This window comes from Panthera leo, chromosome A3, assembly GCF_018350215.1.
Source record: "Panthera leo isolate Ple1 chromosome A3, P.leo_Ple1_pat1.1, whole genome shotgun sequence".
Lineage (NCBI taxonomy): Eukaryota > Metazoa > Chordata > Mammalia > Carnivora > Felidae > Panthera > Panthera leo.
In genome coordinates this window covers 79,700,609-79,723,281 of record NC_056681.1, presented here as the reverse complement: position 1 = coordinate 79,723,281, position 22,673 = coordinate 79,700,609, and the positions used below count along the sequence as shown (strand labels likewise).

Here is a 22,673-nt window from a genome sequence, read left to right as displayed (position 1 = left end):
TCTGTTGCTTGCACTCTCTCTATCTCTCAAAAATAAACATTTTAAAAAAATTTTTAAAGAAATTAAAAAAAAAAAAAAAAGAAACAAGAAAAGGATGCCCTCTCCCACTTTTATTCAACACAGTATTGAAGTCCTTGCCAGAGCAATTAGGCAAAAAAAAAAAAAAAAAAAAAAAAAAAGAAGAAGCAAATGACATCTAAATTGAACTGGAAGAAGTAAAATGGTCACTATTTGTGGAAAACATAATTCTATATTAAAAATCATAAAGACATGTTAGAGCTAATCAATAAAATATCAGGCTACAAAATCAACATACAAAAAGTTAGTTGTGCACACACTAACAACAAAATATCAGAAAGAAAAATGAAGAAAATAATCCTATTTACAATTGCATCAAAAATAACTAGGAAGGGACACCTGGGTGGCTCAGTCGGTTGAGCATCCAACTTCGGATCAGGTCATAATCTCATGATTCAGGAGTTTAGCCCAGCATTGGGCTTGCTGCTGTCAGCACAGGGCCCCTTTGGATCCTCCGCCCTCCTCTCTCTCTGCCCTGTCCTCCCTCCCTCTCTTTCTTTCTCAAAATTAAATAAGCATTAAAAAGTAATAATAATAACTAGGAATAAATTTATCAGAGGTGAAAGACCTGTACAATGAAAACTATAAGTCACTGATGAAAGAAATTGAAGAAGATCCAAAGAAACAGGAAGATATTGTGTTCATGGATTGGAAGAATTGTTAAAATGCTCATATTACCCAAAAAAATATACAAATTCAATGCAATCCCCATTAAAATACCAATGGCATTTTTCACAGAAGTAGAACAAATAAGGTGAAAATGGCTAACTCAGCTGGTGAGTCCTACTTGATTTCAGCTCAGGTCATGATTGTAACATGGATGGAACTTGAAGGAATTATACTAAGTGAAATATGTCAAATACTGAAAAACAAATACCATGATTTCACTTATATGTGAAATATTAAAAAAAAAGTGAACAAAATAAAAAATCATAGAAATATAGAACAGAATATTGGTTGCAAAGTAGGTGAAACAGATGAAGGAGGTCAAGAGGTACAAAATTTCAGTTATAAAATAAGTAAGTCATGGGATATAATGTACACCATGGTGACTATCGTCAACAATATTGCAGAGCATTCATGAAAACTGTCAACACAGTAAATCCTAAAAGTTATACTACACATGGTGACAGATGGTAATCAGATTTACTGTGGTGATCAATATGTAATGTGTACAAATGTTGAATCATTAGGCTGTACACTTAAAACCAATATAATGTTATAAATCAATTATAACTTAATAAAAAATTTTTTTAAAGAAGCACTGCTACCGAGGGTAAACATATTGGAAGGTTTTGTTTTGTTTTGAAATTTTTTTTTTAAGTTTTATTTACTTATTTTGAGAGACACAGAGACAGTGCAAGTGGGGAAGGGGCAGAGAGAGAGGGAGAGAGGGAATCCCAACCAGGCTTTGCACTGCCAGCACAAAGCCCACTGCGGGACTTCAACCCATGAAACCGTGAGATCATGACCTGAGCCAAAACCAAGAGTTGGACATTCAACTGACTGAGCCACCCAGGCACCCCAACATACTGGAAGGTTTTACTGTCTTTGTAATTTAGGTCAGCATTTAAAGCAAAACTACTTTTGTCAGACTTCATCAGCTAAGAGCTAATATGACTCATTTCCACTTATAATAAAAATCCAAGTTATATTTGGACAAAGGAAAAGAAGGATACCATGAAGTAAATAAGGTGCTGACTATGCAAAAGTCAGAAAGGTTAAAGTCAAAACCAAAAAAAAGAAAAGAGAAATAGGCTGTTACTTTTCATTGGGGAGAAAGGAAAATATTTCAAGTTGAAAGCAAATTTATAAACCACTGTTGACTATGCGTGGTTCCTCTTACAGGGGGCAAAAAAAGCTATACTCATTTAGAATTTCTCAACTTACACAATTCAGCAGTTGAAAATTACCAATAAAAGGAAACGGCAGCAAAAAATGAGCTATGAAGTAGAGAGACAAATTCATTTCTCACAAATCTGTGTAATTTGTCCTATTTGTTGCCATCTGTATAATAAAGTCTCTGTTTACCTGATGTCTCTAAGACTTGGGAAATTACTGCAGCCTTTGTACACAAAGTCCAACTTTGTTTAATTTGAAACAGCTAAAAATAGCAGCTAAATCAAATCATATTTCAAAGACAAATTCATATTTCCCATTAAGAGGTTTAACACACAACTGACCAGTGCACTTCGGTTGGGCGTCGCTGCTGTATTCTGCCAGCTAATTTAACAAATTTACACATTAAACAACAAGAAACTAATTTGGTTTCATAAGACAAAAATTTGGCCAATGACAGGATCACCTAGAGCACCCCGGGATATATTCTAAGCTGAATTACTTGTGCAACTATTAACAGACAATCTACAAGGAACTTTACAGTTTACTGGCTGCTCTAATGTTCCATAAAGGGCAGACAGTTGAACAATTAACCAAGCCCAAATCTAGTGATAGAGAGCAAGATGGGAATGAGAAAAAATAAAAGTGCATATTATAGTAAGTGTGGAATCTGGTTAAATATATTCACACAGCATGTAATAGAATACCAATAACAACTGAAGATTAAACATCCACAATTTCAAAACAACCTTAAGCAATTGGGAAGGTCTTTGATACAAAGCAGTTGGTCTCTGCTCAGACAGAAATTTTAATCATGTGTTTTAGGAGGTATGCTTAGCTAGTAAGCAAACCTAGCCAACTTACTGATATTTTCAGGGCAGTATTACAGAACCTACTTGTTTTCTTAATGAAACCAAGTCTTGATACTTCATTATCAGCAAATTATTTACCTTTTTGTATGTCTGAAAATACTTAGTAAAGTTTTCTTAAGGTAAAAAGTTAACAAAATACTGAAAGTCCTCCACTTGGCTTTTTAAGATCTTTCTTGGTCATGTACTTCATATACTTTATTCAGAGTTAATAACTGATCACCAACTATTTACTAAAGGTCCACATAGTTTGACACCATGTTAAAATACCTGTTCACACTATGCAAGTCTAGTGGGAAGCCTACAGATCACATCTGTGATTTTCAGTGTTGAAATACTTTTAGCTCTGGTTTTTGAAATAGTCTCGCTTGGTAGCTAAACCTAGCAGACAAATCAAACTGCTAATCCAAATAGTCTTCTCCATTTAAATAAGATACTTGTAACTGTTACCTTGAAATTACAGAAATTAGGGCACTAGGGTGGCTCAGTCAGTTAAGCTTCCAACTCTTGATTTCAGCTTAGGTCATTATCTCATAGTCGTGGGGTTGTGGGATTGTGCCTGAAGTTGGCTCCACACTGAGTGTGGAGTCTGCTTAAGATTCTTTCCCTCTGCTCCTGCCCTGCTTGTACCCACACACACCCTCTCTCTCTCAAAAAAAATTAAAGAAAAAAGAAATTAAAATATTTCTGAACATGTTTTTAAGTTGTTTTTTTTTTTAATTTATTTTGAGAGAGAGAGAGAGAGAGCGCTTGCATGAGCAAGCAGGGGAGAGGCAGAGAGAGAGGGAAAGAGAGAATCCCAAGCAGGCTCCATGCTCAGCACAGAGCCCAATGCAGGGCTCAATCTCACAACCATGAGATTATGACCTGAGGCAAAATCAAGAGTTGAACACTTAACCAACTGAGCCACCCAGTCGCCCCCCCCATCAACCTTTTAATACATCACTCTTAAATATGAACAAAGAGGCACAAAATATGAAGAAAGCATCTGACATGAAAGACACACCAAAATAAACAGAAAATAAAAAAAGAAATTCAAAAACACAGAAAATTTAGGGGGCGCCTCGGTGGCTTAGTTAAGCATCCGACTTCACCTCAGGTCATGATCTCACAGTTCATGAGTTTGAGCCCTGCATCGGGCTCTGTGCTGACAGCTTAGAGACTGGAGCCTGCTTCAGATTCTGTCTCCCTCTGCCCCTCCCCTGCTCATGCTCTCGCTCTCGCTCTCTCTCTCTCTCTCTCTCAAAAATAAACATTAAAAAAATTTTTAATAGAAAATTCAGGAAATTTTATTAAATCCAAGAAATGGCCTATTATTAACATTATCAGAAATACAGAAGGAATTGCCCATACAACAAATATTAACTCCTTTTTTCTTTAAAAAACATTAAAGAACTAAGAACTCCTGAAAAATAAACAGCAGAAATAGAAAATTCAAAAAAGAACAGCTGAGAAAATTTTCAGAAAGTTGGTAAAAAAAGCAAAGATATAAAAAAAAATAATGAGAGAAAAAAAAGACTAAGAAAATAAAAGGAATCAGGCAAGAAGGCCTAACCCTGAGTTCTAAAATTGGAAAAGAAAAAAAATGGTGTGAAGGAAATTATCCAATAAATTGTACACAAAGATTTCTTACAACTAAAAGACATGAGTTTTTAGATTCAAAGTGTGCAGATTATGGGTAATATTTCTCAGCTATGAAGAAATTGACCAATTCAATAATAATGCTTTTATGAACAACTTTGTGTAACCTAGAAAAAGCTGATTAAATCTTCTGTCTCAGTTTCCTCATTTGTAAAATAGGGAAATACGAAGCTCACAGTGCTGTAAGAATTAGATAATATAACATTTATGGAAGAATACATAACATTTATAAAATGACATTCATAGAATAACATTTATATATATAAAATAACATTTATAGAAGAATTAGATAAAATAACATTATACACACACATATATACACAATGGAATACTACTTAGCAATGAAAAAGAATGCCATTTGCAACAACGTGAATGGAACTGGAAGGTATTATGCTAAGAGAAACAAGTCAGTCAGAGAAAAACAGATATCCTAACATTTCACTCATATGTGGAATTTGAGAAACTTAACAGATGAACATAGGGGAAAGGAAGGAAAAATGAGATAAAAACATAGAGGGAGGCAAACCATAACAGACTCTTTAAATACAGAGAACTGAGGGTTGATGGGATGGGGAGGTGGGTTAAATGGGTGACAGGCATTAAGGAGGGCACGTTTCAGGAAAAGCACTGGGTGTCATATGTAAGAGATGAATCACTGGGTTCTACTCATAAAGCCAAGACTACACTGTATGTTAACTAACTTGAGAACTAAAAAAAAATAAAAAATAAAAATAAATAAATAAATAAATAAAACTTAAAATTCCATGTAAAACTAAATGAACAAAAGCAAAAATAATTTTAAACAATACTGACCCCAAACAATAAAGCTAGTACAGTAAGTTATTTATAAAGTGAAAAAACCTCATGGAAAGTAACATGACAAAACATAATATATTCATGAGCTTTCATCTAATAACTTACTCCTAAGAAATAAACCAAATACAGAATTCAACAGAAGCAAAAACTAATTGAAATGTTATATGTAAAAAATTCTAGAAATAATCCAAATGTGTACTACAGAAGTATAAGTACAATACAAGGTTAAATGGTCAATAAAAATAATTACTAACCTTATACAGAAACATGAAACAGGTATTTCTGAACCAAAAAATTATTTAATATGATCTAACATATTCTGACAGCAGGATAACAAAAATAAGGTCTGTCCCCAGAAAATCTAAGATGGAACTCTGCATTTTCATGTAAAAATCAGATTATGATTTATATGACTACTACTACATAAAAATTAACATGTAAACAAAGCCTAGAAAGAATTATTAAAATGAAAATTGCTTTGGTAGAATGATGAAACTGTGGATAATCTTTTACCAAAATTGTCATAAATGGTTTTAAATAGCTATATCTCCCCAACTGCAGTATAATATGAACCAGTCTTTATGATTTTAATAAAAGCAATTTAATTGAATTGCTGCTTGCTTCTAATCAGTTTCTGCTCAAACTCTTAAAAGTTTTAATATGCCTTAGTTTATCTTTTAACAGTTCAGGTGTCAGAAGAGGAATCTAAGAAAGACCTTTCCTGTGAGCAAAAAGCAATGAATACATCTTAAGTATTCACTGAGCCCATGCATTCACTGCTTTCTCCCTGAATGAGACCCTCTGGGATATTTGAGTTCCATAGCTTTTGCGTTATGACCTCTCAGACTATATTAGAGCATTACTTTGTCCTGACTGGGTCCAAAGTCACACTGGGTCAAAAAAAAAAAAGAGACTGGACCCAGTATGAGGCCTAGGGCAAATAAAATTTTAAGGGGAAAAAGAGAGAGAGAGAGAGAGAGAGAGAGAGAACTAGTTTCCTCTGAATCCAAAAAGTCTGAGGTCTCTTTCACCTACGACTTTAGTTAACTATATGTACAAAAATTACAGGCCTAGACCTATATTTTTCTGAACAAGTGGGCTAGCTTTACCAAAGATAATCTTGAATTACAGTGGCCAGAGTGGAAACTTTTACCTAGATAAATTTATTCATTTCTGAGGTACCCTAGAGAAAAAAGGGTTTCAGCCAGGGTAGAAAAATTATTTTTCTTCCTCTGTATTTTCTGATGACCAAGATGGTACCTAGCAAGGCACCCCACTCACTCTGGAGCCTGCAAATAAGATCCTGGGGAAACTGGCAGAAGCCAGAAAAGGGTGAGAATTCTTACCAAAGTCAGCACTCTTGATTTCTGTCCTTAGTGACCAGTGAAGAGAAGAAGGTAAAATTTCACATTGTCCCTTCCTTTCCAAATTCATACTCTTGTGAATTTGTTTTGGGGGTGCTCAGTATTTATCAATTCTTTCCTACTCTGGAACAGCCCTTGCTTCCTTGTTTGTCTGTCCTATGAATTTGGCTTAACTTTTCACCTGTATGGGTATGTAGATAATCAACTCTTGTGTGTGCAAACAGCTAAAGCTGGGGAACCCCAAGAATTTGACTGGACAGAAGCAACCCAGTTGCAGCGAGTATCCTATCAATTGCTGCCAGCTCTCACAGGGACTATCCACGTCCTTCTTCATTTTGGTTATCTTTGGGAGTGGTTCTGGACTTTGGGAGGACTACATCTTTCACACCCTCTTTGCCGACACCTCTGTCCACAGTTAGATCATGAAAGGCTTATCAGTTTTGTTTTAAGTCACAGGATAGGTATGCCTGTGGTATAAAAGAAAAAGGGAAAAACAGTTTTTTAAAGAGTTCAGTACTATCAAGAATATGCTGTTTTCCTGTATAAAACCTGATATTAAGATATTTGAAAAGATTTTGAATGAAATGTAGGGACAAAAGTGGTCAAATGGAAATTGATATTCAGATGCTGATAGAAATGATTGTTTTAAGGCCTTCTCCCCTAAGATAAAATGTACAGCGGAATGCTTTGGATTCCCTATTTTGGACATCTCCCAAATTTAAAGAAGCAAATTGAAGATAATGTAGTTGGGCACGTGGGTAAGCCCTTTAATATCACTCAAGTTGCAACCCAATTCTTTGAGGAATTAAAAATAACTGTCCTGGTCTTACAAATCATATCTGTACAAAAACAGAAATCCAACTCTAGAAGCAATTCAAAGCCCATCTATCCTTTTTATCAATCCCAAACTTCCCATTTTCAACTCAAATGCTCACAGATATTGCAAAAGATCTGTCCAGTTGTAAGCAAAACTCCCTTTTGGAGAAAATTTACAACCCTTCCCTGTGCCTTTGAGATGTAAATATTCTACCTGGTCTTCTGTAGGAACCAAAAGCCATCTCTGAAATGCAAACATGAGGACGACCATTCTTATCAGGACAAAAACAAAGCTATTTGGAAACTAGATGAATGAAAAATTGTTAAAAGTCTTCTCTACAAGTAAGAATAAAAACCTTAAACCATCTGAGCAGGTAATCTTACTTCATCTGCCAGAAACACAATTTGGATCCCAATGTTCTTTTAGAACTATTCAGTTTTGTATTATTGTACCTGTCCCCTGGCTAAAATTTTAAAACAAAAGTTGTAAGATATATGCATATGTCTGGATGTTTATATATGTCTATATATGTATGTTATATAGATGTGTTTTTTCTACCTCCAAATAGTACTGCCAATAATTTATAAAAGAGTTCTATTTAATTGGCATAAAGGTAAGTAAGTGCTTATCTTAAGTGCTTAAGTTAAGCATTCTCTCAAAAAAACACAAACTAACCTAAATGTTTTTCAAGTTCATGTGATCTAGGATAATCTTCAGTAAATAAAAGTTCATTAATGTTTCTTGGCTTAATTAAAACAGGCATATCTTCAGGCTTATCAACATTAAATATAATGCAGACATACAATTTTTATTCTACCTGGGTTTACTAAAAATTAAGTCCATGCTATCTGTTACAGAATATATAAGCAAGAAACACAAATAGATGGTTAGCTGTTTAATGTCTGATAAAACTTTCAAGATTAAGTTAAACATAACTTATGAGGAAATACATTAAATATAAAACAAAAACTCATGACATTTTCAACAATAATTATGTTTTACCAGATGTCTACTTAATAAGTTTCTAAAATCTTTTTGGTAACTTGAAACCTTAAAGTTATACCAAATCAAGTTAAGTGATATTTATTGACTATCTAGATCATTTTCAAATATGATAAAATGTTTAAACATTAATTACTGAACATAGGGTTATTTACTTTTGGCTCATAATGTTGGAATCAAAAATATTTGGGTCTATGTCATACGCTACACTGAAAAACTGACTACGAGGAAGACTTACTTCCAGAAACTATGAAATAAGTTTATAAATAAAATATAAATTTGGAAATAAATGTATAAATTTGTGAATCCACAGAATTCTTGCATAACATAGTCCACAATTGCTTGCTTCTTAGTTTTCAGCAGAAATTAAGGTTTCTAAGAGTTAAGATTCTAATTAATAGATGTAATTAAAACTACTGGAAATAGTAAGAGTGAGAAGAAACAACTGTGTATGAAAAGTTGGTTAAGAAAGTAGAATAAGTGTTTTGGGACAAAAAGAGTTACAAAGGATGGGTTTTGTTAAGGGAAGAGAGAGTAATTTTGTTCTAAGGTAGAATGACTGGATGTTACAAAATGAGAAAGAGGAAAAATACAGGCCAAAACCCAAATGGACAAAAGTTGTAGAAAGTTGGTGAAGGAACCTCGGTAAAGAAATTTACATGTGGTGGGTGCCCAGGTGGTTCAGTCACTGAAGTGACTGACTTCAGCTCAGGCCATGATCTCACAGTTTGTGGGTTCAAGCCCTGCATCGGGCTATGTGCTGACAAAGCAGAGCCTGCTTGGATCCTCTGTCCCCTCCCACCCCCCGCCCCATCCCTCCCTCCCCTAATCGGGCTCTCTCTCTCCCAAAAATAAATATACATTTAAAAAAAAAAGAAAGAAAGAAATGTATGTGTGGTCAAAGCTAAAATTGGGAAGAATTTCTCTGAGTTTTTAAAAAAAATTTTTTTTTACATTTATTAATTTTTGAGAGACAGAGAGAGACAGAGCATGAGAGGGGGAGGGGCAGAGAGGGAGACACAGAATCCAAAGCAGGCTCCAGGCTCTGAGCTGTCAGCACAGATTCCGACACGGGGCTCGAACTCATGAGCTGTGAGATCATGACCTGAGCCCAAGTCAGACGCTCAACCGAGTGAGCCACCCAGGTGCCTCAAAAGAGCTAAGTTTTGTAACCTTCTATCTTTGCCTATAAAATCTATGGTCACTTTGGTTAAACAGATAATAAATGAATATTATGAAATACTACTTATTTCATAACAATTTATGATCATATTAAATCAAATGTTCAAACCTTTTAACACTGTTGACAACTTCCCAAATCAAATTCTTGTTTTTTTAATGTTTATTTATTTTTGACAGAGAGTGAGGGAGGGAGGGGCAGAGAGAGACGAAGACACAGAATCCGAAGTAGGCTCCAAATTCAAACGCGGGGCTCAAACTTAACAACAGTGAGATCATGACCTGAGTCGAAGTTGGAAACTTAACCAACTGAGCCACTCAAGAGCCCCCCCCACCACCCCGAGTCTTACTAGGTGAGTAAGAAAGGTCGCTTCCTGGCATCCCCAGTAACATCAGGATATTTTGGGGACCTCAAGAAGAGAATTCACTCAATGTATTCTAGACAACACCAGATGGTGAGTCTTTGGCTTGTCTTCCTAGCCTCATGATGCTTTTTGAAAGTCCAATTCAAAATTCCTTATGAAAAGTTACCAAGCTAATTAAAAATAATCTGTATGGTCAATTCTCATTCTTACTGCACTCACGGAAATAATCAGTACAAGTAAGGAGACTAGACTTATTCTGCATACAGATGACTCTTACTTTTTGTTATTACCTCTAATAGAAATGGGGGTAAATATAGAAAGAAAAATAAGTTTCAATGGTAAATTATACCACACCCTTGTGGGTATAAGTTCTGGTCCTTTTCATTATCTTTGAGGTTTTACTATCTACCTGTAAGCTGGACTGGACCCTGAATTTTTCTGGTTTCCTGTAATACCTGGCTACAACTCTCCAAACTTATGTTTCCAATTTTCTCCCACCTTCTGACTTAAAATCACCAAGAACAAGACTACCCTTGAACCTCACTGGAAGGGACCATACTCGGTCACTACCCAAACAGCACTCTAACTTCAAGACCTTGAACACTGGGTCTACATCTCCCAATTACAAAGGGCTCCTCCAAACTATTAGAATTATACATCAGCTGGAGACTCAAATTAAAACTGACTAGAGAGGTTCCTCCCCAGAAGCAAACAATGCCTTGAGGAAGACAGCTCTCCCAACACCACAGATCAAGATCTTCGTTACCAACATGAAACTGTATTTCATTTCCTGTTCTACTACTTATTTTTTTACCCTGCCTATGCACAAGAAAACAATGCTCCTTAACTCTGACACCTATCGTTGACTCTACCCCTAAGGCCACAGATACACTATAAAAATCCGTAGGCTTTCTGGTTGAGGTGGTTTTAGATAATGGAGTTGTTTTAGATTACCTTTTGGCCGAACAAAGAGGAGACTGTACCATAGCAAATACCTCTTGTTATACCAGGACCTACACCTTTGGTATCATATAAATATAAGAAATCAGTAAACAATTCACTTGTCACATTGTATGACTTATTTCATATCGACTAGTCTAGTTCATAGGGGTCATGACTAAAGAGTAGTATACTTCAGTCTCTTGGTATTATTTCCTGACAGTCATCATTATATATTTACCCTGGTGAACTGTGTTCTCTCAAAGGTTTTAAATACATGTTCACAGCCAGGAACAGTACATCAGATGGTCTCACTGCACTTGGAGAAACAGACACAGGATGGACAACAAGATAAGAGCAAAAACAATTCTTTGAAAGAAAGCTGAGTAAGAGGATCCTAAGTTCACCTTGTCCCACAGATACAACTAGATTATACCCCCCATCAGTATAAATAACCCAGAAAATGATCAAAACACTGGCAGAACACTCTCCACAGCTAAATGTAGAGAAGAGGCCACACTGAAGAGGGTAGGAAGGGCAGAGACACAGGCAGGAGCAAAAGGGACCCATGGGACTATCTGCAGGAAGGAAGGACGCATGCCCCTATGGTAGGCGCATAGGGGAAAGGAGCAGAACCAAACACCAGGCAGCACAGGCATGGGAGACCCACACTGGAAGATGAATACCCATAACATGTGGCTGTGAAAACCAAAGGGGCTTAACTTTGCAAGTTCTTAGAATCAGTGGAACTTACCACATGAAGCTTTAAAAACCAGCAGGCTAGGCTCTAGGAGAGCCAGGAGTATCCATCACTAAAGACACAGCACAACAAACAGCCCTGCTGAGACACAGCTCAGAAGTGGCAATGTGGAAAACACCTGGGCTACACAAGAGGGAGATTTGTTTACTAATCTCAGAGTGTATGCTGGAGGGGCAGGGATCCTTGGGAGAATTCCCCAAGAATAAAAAGGCTGACAGGTGTCATTTTCCTCCCCCGTGCTTGAGCCTAGATACACAAACACCTGCAGGAAACAGCATAGCACCCACAATCTCCACCTAGCTTATTAAGAATGTGCACCACCCCCACATGCTTCTGTGTGTCTGTGCCCACTAACCCAGCCTCCACAGGAGTCTTCCTAGGCAGCTGCAGGCCCCCTCCCACAGAAGACCTGCAGGGGCCTGCAGGGACCTCGCTGGAACCAAGCCTCCTGCCCCACATTCTCCTGCAGACATGCCCCCTCCAATACGCCCTTGGCTGGAGCCCATTCAAATTGGTGCCACAAGCCAGGCAGTGTGTAAGCAGACCAGACCAGGGCCAGCACCAGTCCAAAGTGACTCCTGCCCTGAGGAGAAGGGACAATAACCACACACACCAGTCCAACTACAACCCTGGCAGCAGGCTGGGGCAGACATCTGGTCTGACTGCAGGCCCCACCCACCAATGAAAATTTCTCAGAGAATAAGACAGGGAAACTACCCTGCAGTTCAGGGCTACTAAGTCAATGGCAAAAGCCTCGTCTGACTCAACCCAAGCCCAAGGCAACCCCAGAATGGCCCAATAATAACACAGGGATCAAACTCTGCCCACAACAGGCAAAAAGAGCCATTGTAGATGACGGGACTGAAGGCAAATGCGGCTCAGCCACAACAGAAAGCATGCAACACACATAGGAGAACTCCTGAAGTGCCAGGTTCTGGTAAACAGTGGACACTGCACTACAGGGCACTACAAAAATCTGTTCTTCATAAGGCCAAAATTTCAAGAGCAAGAGACATAGCTGACTTTTCTAACACAAAGAAACAGACACAGAAAGGCAGACAAATTTAGGAGATAGAGCAATATGTCCAAAATGAAAGGAAAAGACAAAATCACAGTAAAAGAGCTAAATGAAAAAGAGATGAATAAAAGGCCTGATAGGGAATTTAAAGTAATGGTCATAGGGGCACCTGGGTGACTCAGCTGATTAAGCATCTGACTTCAGCTCAGGTTCAAGGTTTGTGAGTTTGAACCCCTCATCAGGCTCTCTGCTCTCAGCGTGCAGCCAACTTCAGATCCTCTGTCCCTACCTCTCTCTGTGTACCTCCCCTGTTTGCGTGTTCTCTGTCTCCCTCAAAAATAAAAAAATAATAAACATTTTTTTAAAAATATAATGGTCGTAAAGATACTCACTGGACTGGAGAAAACAGCGGAGGACCTCAGTGAGACCTCAACAAAGGGATAGAAAACATAAAGAAAAAAAACAATCAGAGATGAACAACTCAAATAAAATTAAAAGTACACCAGATGGAATGAACAGCAGATTACAGGAAACAGAAGAATGGATTGATGACCTAAAGAATAGAGTAATGGAAAGCACTCAGTTGAATAGGAGAGAGAAACAAATACTAACAAAACATGAAAATAGACTAAGGGAACTCAGCAACACCATCAAGCATGATAATATTCACATTATAGGGATCCCAAAGGAGAAAAGAGAAAAAAGTAGGCAGAAAATTTATTTGAAGAAATAATAGCTGGAAACTTCCCTAATCTAAAGAAACAGAAATCTAGATCCAAGAGGGACAGAGGACCCCCAATAATATTAATCCAAAGGGGTCCACACCAAGACACATAGTATTAAAATGGCAAAAAGTAGTTATAAAGAGAGAATTTTAAAAGCAGCAAGAGAAAGGAAAACAGTTACATAGAAGGGAAAACTATAAAGTTATCAGCTGATTTTTCAACAGAAACTTTGGAGACGAGTAGGGAGTGGCATGACATATTCAAAGTAATGAAAGAAAAAAACCTGAAGCAGAGAACACTCTATCCAGCAAGGGTACAATTCAGGATAGAAGGAAAGATAGAGTTTCCCGGACAAACAAAAGTTGAAGGAATTCATCACCACTGAACCATCTCTACAAGAAAAGTTAAGGGGGTGGGGGAGAGGGCACCTGGCTGGATCAGTTGGTGAAGCATGCAACTCTTGGTCTCAGGGTTCTGAATTTGAGCCCCATGTTGTGTGTACAGATTACATAAAAATAAAATATTTTTTAAGAAAAATAAATATTAAACAGACTGAGTGGAAAGACCACAAGCAGGAATAAAACAAGCAGCAAGCACAAAAGCAGTAAAATTAACCATCTCAATAAAAATCAGTCCAGGGATTCACAAAATAAAAGGATGTAAAAGGATGTTATGTATGACACCATAAACCTGAAATGTGGGGAGAGAGGAATAAAAAATGGGTTCAAACTTAAGCAACCACCATCTTAATATGGACTTCTATGTGTATAAGATGTTATATATAAACGACATGGTAACCACAAATCAAAATCCAGTAATACATATGCCTAAAATAAAGAGAAAATAATCCAAAGTATATCACTAACAAAAGACAGAAAACCATGAAAGAAGAGAACAAGAAAGGAACACAGAACAATTATAAAAACAATCATAAACAAATAACAAAATGGCAATAAGAACATACCTATCAATAATTACTCTGAATGTAAACAGACTAAACACTCCAATCAAGAGACGTGGGGTAATGGAATGGATAAAAACGCAAGACCCATCTACATGCTGCCTATAAGACACTCATTTTAGATCTAAAGACACATGCAGACTAAAAGTGAAGGGACAGAAAAGCATTTATTATGCAAATGGAAGTGAAAATAAGGTCAGGGTAGTAATACTTGTAGAGGACAAAATGGACTTTATTACTATTTTTTTTTAATGTTTATTTTTGAGAGAAAGAGAGAGACAGAGTGCAAGTGGGGGAGGCACAGAGAGATAGAGAAGGAAACACAGAATCTGAAGCAGCCTCCCAGCTCTGAGCTGTCAGCACAGAGCCTAATGTGGGGCTTGAACTCATAAACAGCAAGATCATGACCTAAGCCAAAGTTGACCGCTTAACCCAGACGCCCCAAGGACAAAATAGACTTTAAAACAAAGACTGTAGGGGTGCCTGGTCTGTTAAGGATTTGACTGTTGGTTTCAGCTCAGGTCATGATCTCACAGTTTGTGGGTCTGAGCCCCGCACTGGGCTCCATGCTGACAGTGCAGAGCATGCTTGGGATTCTCTCTCTCTCTATCTCTCTCTCTGCCCCTCCCCTGCATGCTCTCTCTCAAAATGAATAAATAAACTTAAAACAAAACAAAGACTGCAATACAAAAAAGAAGGACATTAAATAAGCATAAAAGGGACATTCCAACAAGATGTTAAAAAAATTGTAAATATTCATACACCCAATGTGAAAGCACCCAAATAATTAATAAGAGACAAAAAGATAGTAATCAATAGTAATAGAACTTTAACATCCCACTTATATCAATGGATAGACCATCCAAATAGAAAATTTACATGGAAACACTCTTTTTTTCTTTTTTTTTTTTTAATTTTTATTTTTTTCTAATTTACATCCAAGTTACTTAGCATATAGTGCAACAATGATTTCAGGAGTAGATTCCTTAATGCACCTTACCCATTTCGCCCATCCCCTCTCCCACAACCTTTCCAGTAACCCTCTATTTGTTCTCCATATTTATGAGTCTCTACTGTTTTGTCCACCTCCCTGTTTTTTATTATTTTTGCTTCCCTTCCCTTATGTTCATCTGTTTTGTATCTTAAAGTCCTCATATAAGTGAAGTCATATGATAATTCTTTCTCTGACTAATTTTGCTTAGCATAATACCTCCTAGTTCCATCCATGTAGTTGCAAATGGCAAGATTTTATTCTTTTTGATTGCTGTGTAATACTCCATTGTATATATATACACCACATCTTCTTTGTCCATTCATCCACCGATGGACATTTGGGCTCTTTCCATACTTTGGCTATTGTTGATAGTGCTGCTATAAACATGCGGGTGCATGTGTCCCTTCGAAACAGCATACCTGTATCCCTTGGATAAATACCTTAGTAGTGCAATTGCTGGGTCGTAGGGTAGTTCTATTTTTAATTTTTTGAGGAACCTCCGTACTGTTTTCCAGAGTGGCTGCACCAGTTTGCATTCCCACCGGCAGTGCAAAAGAGATCCTCTCTTTCGGCATCCTCACCAACATCTGTTGTTGCCTGAGTTGTTAATGTTAGCGATTCTGACAGATGTGGGGTGGTATATCATTGTGGTTTTGATTTGTATTTCCCTGATGATGAGTGATGTGGAGCATTTTCTCATGTGTCGGTTGGCCATCTGGATGTCTTCTTTGGAGAAGTGTCTATTCATGTCTTTTGCCTATTCCTTCACTGGATTATTTGTTTTTTGGGTGTTGAGTTTGATAAGTTCTTTAGAGATTTTGGATAGTAACCCTTTATCTGATAGGTCGTTTGCAAATATCTTCTCCCATTCTGTCGGTTGCCTTTTAGTTTTGCTGATTGTTTCCTTCACTGTGCAAAAGCTTTTAATTTAATGAGGTCCCAATAGATCATGTTTGCCTTTGTTTCCCTTGCCTCTGGAGACGTGTTGAGTAAGAAGTTGCTGAGGCAAAGGTTAAAGAGGTTTTGTGTGCTTTCTCGTCAAGGATTTTGATGGCTTCCTGTCTTACATTTAGGTCTTTCAGCCATTTTGAGCTTATTTTTGTGTATGGTGTTAAGAAAGTGGTCCAGGTTCATTTTTCTGCATGTCGTTGTCCAGTCTTCCCAGCACCACCTGCTGAAAAGACTGTCTTTATTCCATTGAATATTCCTTCCTGCTTTGTCAAAGATTAGTTGGCCATATGTTTGTGGGCCCATTTCTGGGTTCTCTATTCTGTTCCATTGATCTGAGTGTCTGTTCCTGTGCCAGTACCATACTGTCTTGATGATTACAGCTTTGTAATACAGCTTGAAGTCCAAAATAATCACCTTCAATGACACACTGGACCAAATGTATCTAACAGATATATTCAGAACATCCCATCCTAAAACAGCAGAATACACATTCTTTTCAAGTGAACATGGAACATTCTTTAGAAAGGAGCACATATTAGGCCACAAAACAAATCTCAACAAAGTCAAAAAGATCAAACTGTACCATGCATCTTTTCTGACCACACTATAAAACTAGAAATCAACCACAAGAAAAAAAATCTGGAAAAAGCATAAATCATGTATTTTTGAGGTTAAATAGTATGCTACTAAACAATGAATGGGTCAAGCAAGAAATCAAAAAGGAAATCAAAAAATACATGGGGAAATATGAAAATAAAAAAACAACGGTCCAAAATCTTTGGAATGCAGCAAAAGGGATTCTAAAGAGGGAAAGCTTATATCAATAAAAAAAGTTTATAATGTCAAGATAAAAAATCTCAAATAAACAACCTAACCTTGCACCTAACAAAGCATGAAAAAGAAGAACAAAAACCCCCTCAGTAGAAGAAAGGAAATAATAAGGATTAAAGTAGAAATAAACAAAATAGAAACTTAAAAAAAAAAAAAAAAAAAAAAAAAAGGAACATATCAATGAAACCAGGAAGTGCTTCTTTCAAAAGATCAACAAAATTGGGGCACCTGGGTGGCTCAGTTGGTTAAGTGTTCAACTTTTGGCTCAGGTCATGATCTCAGGGTTTGTGAGTTCAAGCCTCATGTTGGGCTCTGTGCTGACAGCTCAGCTTCTGATTCTGTGTCTCCCTCTCTCTCTGCCCCTCCCCTGCTCATGCTCTTTCTGTCTCTCAAAAGTAAACATTAAAAAATTAACAAAATTGATAAACCTTTAACCAGACTCATGAGAAAAAAGAGACAGAGGGAGAACTCAAACAAAATCAGAAATGAAAGAGGAGAAGTAACAACTGATACCACAGAAACATAAAGGATTATAAGAAAAGATCATAAATAATTACATGCCAACAAACTGGACAGCTTGGGTGGAATAAATTACTAAAAACATATAACCTCCCAAAATTGAATCAGGAAGACATAGGGAAAAAATGGGGTTTTTTGTTCTGTTTTTTAGAAGTAGAAAATTTGAACAGACCAATTACCAGGAAGGAAATTGAATCAGTAATCAAAAAGCTCTCTACATACAAAAGTCCAGGATTAGACTGCTTCACAGGTGAATTCCATCAAACATTTAAAGAAGAATTAATACCTACTCTTCTCAAGCTATTCCAAAAAAAAAAAAAAAAATAGAAAAGAATGAAAACTTTCAGTTATAAAATTAGTAAGGGCTGAGTATCAAATGTATAACAAGGTGACTATAGCTGATATAACACTGTATAATTGAAATCTGTTAAGAGAATAGAACTTAAATGTTCTCACAAAAGGGAAAAAGAAAGGGGGTGGGGGGCAGGAGGTAAATATGAGAGATAATAGATGTGTTAATTAACTAACTCAATGGAGAGAAATCCTTTCACAATGCACACATATCAAATCATTACATTGGGGGTGCCTGGGTGCCTCAGTCGCTCAGTCAGTTGAGCAGTTGAGCAACAGACTCTTGATTTCAGCTGAGGTCATGATCTTAGGGTTGTGGAACTGATCCCCATTGGGCTCCATGCTGAGCATGGGACTTGCTTGGGATTCTCTCTCTCTCTCCCTCTGCCCCTCTGATTGGCTCTCTTTCTTAAAAAAAAAAAATCATTACATTATCTACTTTACATATCTTACAATTTTGTCAATTACATTTCAATAAAGCTGGAAAAAGGAAAGAAAATACTTTGACAGTTTCTTTTTTTTTTTAATTTTTTTTTTAATGTTTATTTATTTTTGAGACAGAGAGAGAGCATGAACAGGGGAGGGTCAGAGAGAGAGGGAGACACAGAATCTGAAATAGGCTCCAGGCTCCGAGCTGTCAGCACAGAGCCCGATGCGGGGCTCGAACTCACGGACTGCGAGATCATGACCTGAGCCGAAGTCGGTCGCCCAACCGACTGAGCCACCCAGGCGCCCCAACTTTGACAGTTTCTTAAAAAGTTAAATATGGGGCGCCTGGGTGGCTCGGTCGGTTAAGCGACCGACTTCGGCTCAGGTCATGATCTCACCCTCCGTGAGTTCGAGCCCCGCGTCGGGCTCTGTGCTGCCTGTTTCAGATTCTGTGTCTCCCTCTCTCTCTGCCCCTCCCCTGTTCATGCTCCGTCTCTCTGTCTCAAAAATAAATAAACATTAAAAAAAAAAATTAAAAAAAAAAAAAAAGTTAAATATGTACCTACCAGATGACCCAAGTCACTTCACTCTTAGGTATTTTTTTTCTTAAATGTTTATTTATTTTGAGAGAGAGACAGAGACAGAGAGAGACAGAGAACCCCAGGCAGGCTCCACACTGTCATTGCAGAGCCCAACAAGGGGCTCAGTCAGTTAAGCATCTGACTCTTGATTTCAACTCAGGTCATGACCTCAGTTTGTGGGTTTGAGCCCCACATTGGGCTCTACACTAACAATGCGGAACCTGCTTGAGATTCTCTCTGTCCCTCTCTCTCTACCCTTCACCTCACTCTCTCTCAAAATAAATAAATAAACTTTAAAAAAAAAAAAAAAAAGCCCAACAGAAGCTTAAACTTCCCAACTTTTTAAAGTTTAGTATATAAACCTTTTATCTGTGGCTACTGAGTGAATTACAACTGAGCACTACCACATCAATGGCAAATAAAACTTGTCTTTTCTGTTAATCTATCAACGGATTATCTATAATATCTATAACTGCCTATTGTCAGTTAATTGGCAGACCTCCAAGCAACGGACCAAACTAGAACGTTGGAAGAGGTAAAGTTTCCCTCCCATCAGTTCTGGCAACGAGGATGAAATTACTGGAACTCCTTGCTCACTCTGGAGACTGCAGCTGCGATCTCAAGCACTCTGACCAAGCTCAGTAAGGTAAACTTTTTTACTATTCAGACTCCCGTATCCCTACTAAGGGTCCAACGAGCAAGGATGGCAAAAGCCTTTCCTGGTCTTTTCTAAAAGGAATTTTTCAGAACTTAGATTTACAAGAGGAAATACCTGTAGAAACTAGTTCTTTGGTAATGTTAACTCTTTGTTTGAGTAATTTTGTTACAGATCCATTACCTCCACAGCCACTGTGGCCCATCTGTTTTGTTTTGTGTCCTGAGAGCATGACTTGGATCCAGTGAGAATGCTTTGTCACTGATTTTCCACCTTCTGCAGGGTGCAGATTGTTGGGTATGTGTCTACAAGCAGCCAACCATCAGATGAGGGCCCAAGACACTTTCCTACTACCTGTGTTGCTCTCACAGGAGTTTGTCTAAATAAAGGGTCTCGGGCCCAAAGGACCTGTATCTTCTGTCTTCTTACGGAGAAGTCCTATCTGAGTATCACTTGTCCAGTGTCACAGATTAGAGGATCAGTGATCAGATGTGTCTCATTTTTGTGGGAGAATGAAGACAGGTTTTCACAAATAGTAGTCTTACTGCCTTTGGCACCGGGGTCTTTGCTTTCTCTGTTTGGCTATCTTTGAGAATGAGTAGATCATGGAGGCTACACCTTTTTTGAGGATGTCTCTTGTATCCATGGGTAAACCATAAAAAGGCTTACGGTTTCAGTCACATTTTATATGAGTACACTCTCCGAAGCTGGGTTACAGTCCAAGGCTTCTTCATTTGGAAGTTACCTCTTGGGTTCCAAGTTCTTCCCGGCTTTGGTTTCAAGGCCTCTCTGTTCTTCTCTCAGGTTGCAAGTTCTTTTTGGATTTTTGCTTTAAGGCTTCTCTGTTCTCCCTTCTTGATCCTGCTCCTTTCGTCAGAACTTGGTTAAATGAAATCCTCCTTCTCAAACTTCTGCTGACTACATTCTCTGTCACTACAGCACTAATTCTGTCTGCTTCCTTTCTTGTTGGCATGACTTTACTAAGAATAACTTATAACTTAATTAAATGGCTTCTTTGAGAAAACTTAAGCTGGCTCCTCCAAGACCTTTCTCTCCCCACTCCAGCCCCTCAAATCCACAGAGTCACTGGAACTGTAGTCCCTGATCCCTCCCTCTAGGGACTCAGGAACCGCCCCCCCCCCCAAAAGCAACAGCCTAGGTGAAAAGGTTAACTGGAACAAAATTTAGTCCAAAGCCTCCATAAGATCACACATTAGGAAAAAAGAAAACCTTAAAAATCTCCTCCACAAATATTGATAATAAACTTTAGCCTTTATATTGAGCACGTAACAACTTATTCCATCGACTAGAAATACAATTTAGTTAAAAATATAAAGCAGGACAAAGATGAGAACCAACTATTATATGTAAACCAGTGACTGTATTGTATTTATGCCTGACACATGGCTAAAAACTTTAGAAAGAAAGTCATAAACATCTCTATTTGTGTATGTCTACATATTTTTTCCTACCTCTAGATGGTATTACTAAATTAATAAAAGACTATTCTAATTGGCTTAGAGAAAAGTGCCTATACAAACTATTCTAAAATATATACTGCCTAAAATATAGGCACTAACCCAAAGGTACTTCAGGTTTATGTGATTTGGATAAAGCTCTGGTAAACAACATTAGTTTAATATTGTTGGTTTAGTAAAATAGGAATGTCCTTAGAGTTATTAGCAATAAGTATAATGCATTAATACATAAATTTTATTCTACTTGGATTTAGTAATCAAATAAGCTAGATTATAAAACTAATAAGGGCATCTGGGTGGCTCAGTCAGTTAAGTGTCCGACTCTGATTTTGGCTCAGGTCGTGATGTCACAGTTTGTGAGATCAAGCCCTGTGTCAGGCTCTGTGCTGAAAACGCAGAGCTTCCTTAGGATTCTCATTCTCGCCCTCTCTCTCTGCCCTTCCTCCACTCATACTCTCTCTCTCTCAAACTAAATAAATAAACTTTAAAAAGAATATATTTTTAAAAGCTTTATGAAGCTAATAGTTTTAATTTTAATCAAACTGAGTCATTGTTCTGACAAACTTTATTACCAAAATCTTTTTGGTAACTTGAAACTTAAAACTATCCTCAGTTACATTAAATGCCAGATATTTACTGAATATCTAGATTTCTTTTTTTGTTTATTTTATTTTTGAAAGAGCATGAGCAGGAGAGGGACAAAGAGAGAGGGGGACAGAGGATCTGAAGCAGGCGCTAACAGCAGCGAGCCCAATGTGGGGCTCGAATTCACAATCTATGAGATGATGACCTAAGCCAAAGTCGGACACTCAAATGACTGGGCCACCCAGGTGCTCCCACATCACTTCTAAATAAGATAAGACACTGAAACATTAATTACTAAATATAAGTTTAAAGTTTTGTTGGATTCTTTGTTTTTTAAGTAAATTCTATGTACACCCAATGTGGGGCTCAAACTCAGGACCCCAAGAGTAAGAGTCACATCCTCTACCAACTGAGTAGCCAGGTGCCCCTAAGTTTAAGTTTCTATATTTTTGGATTCTAATTTTTTACAGAGAGACTGAAGATATTTAGGTCTGTAAATAAACATGCGGTTTTTTGCCACATTTTGAGACGTTGTACTGTGAAAAATATATGTGTAGAATTCATAAGATTGTATATTTATAAAATGGGTTAATCTGCTACAAAATGCCAATATAGGACAGGCAATTCAGTTGTCTACTACATCTGTAAAATAAAGGTTGCTAATAGTTTAAATATATAATCTATTTTATATGTAAATGGAATTTCTAGTAATTCTAGAACAATTCTAGAATACCAGAAACAGTAAGGGTTAAGGAAAATATCTCTGTATGAAAAGTATTCAAGGAGGGGCACCTGAGTGACTCAGTCAGTTAGGTGTCTGACTCTTAATTTTGACTCAGGTCAAAATCTCCTGATTCATGAGACTGAGACCTATGTCTCAATCTTGGGATTCTCTGTCTCCTTCTCTCTCTGTCCCTCCCCTGCTC

The 22,673-nt window shown here is 37.4% G+C and overlaps 1 protein-coding gene across 2 annotated transcripts in view; it reads right to left on the bottom strand.

The window, feature by feature from the left end:
- Nucleotides 1–22,673, bottom strand: part of COMMD1 (copper metabolism domain containing 1) — a 187,349-nt gene that overhangs the window by 126,467 nt on the left and 38,209 nt on the right. Inside the window, exon 1 of one of the 2 annotated variants that reach the window (XM_042932399.1) lies at nt 2,262–2,384. The exons of the other annotated variant lie outside the window; for it this stretch is intronic. The gene's annotated coding sequence lies outside the window, so the exon portion shown is untranslated. Of the gene's footprint in view, nt 1–2,261; nt 2,385–22,673 lie in introns of those variants that run through there. 2 annotated transcript variants of the gene reach the window in all.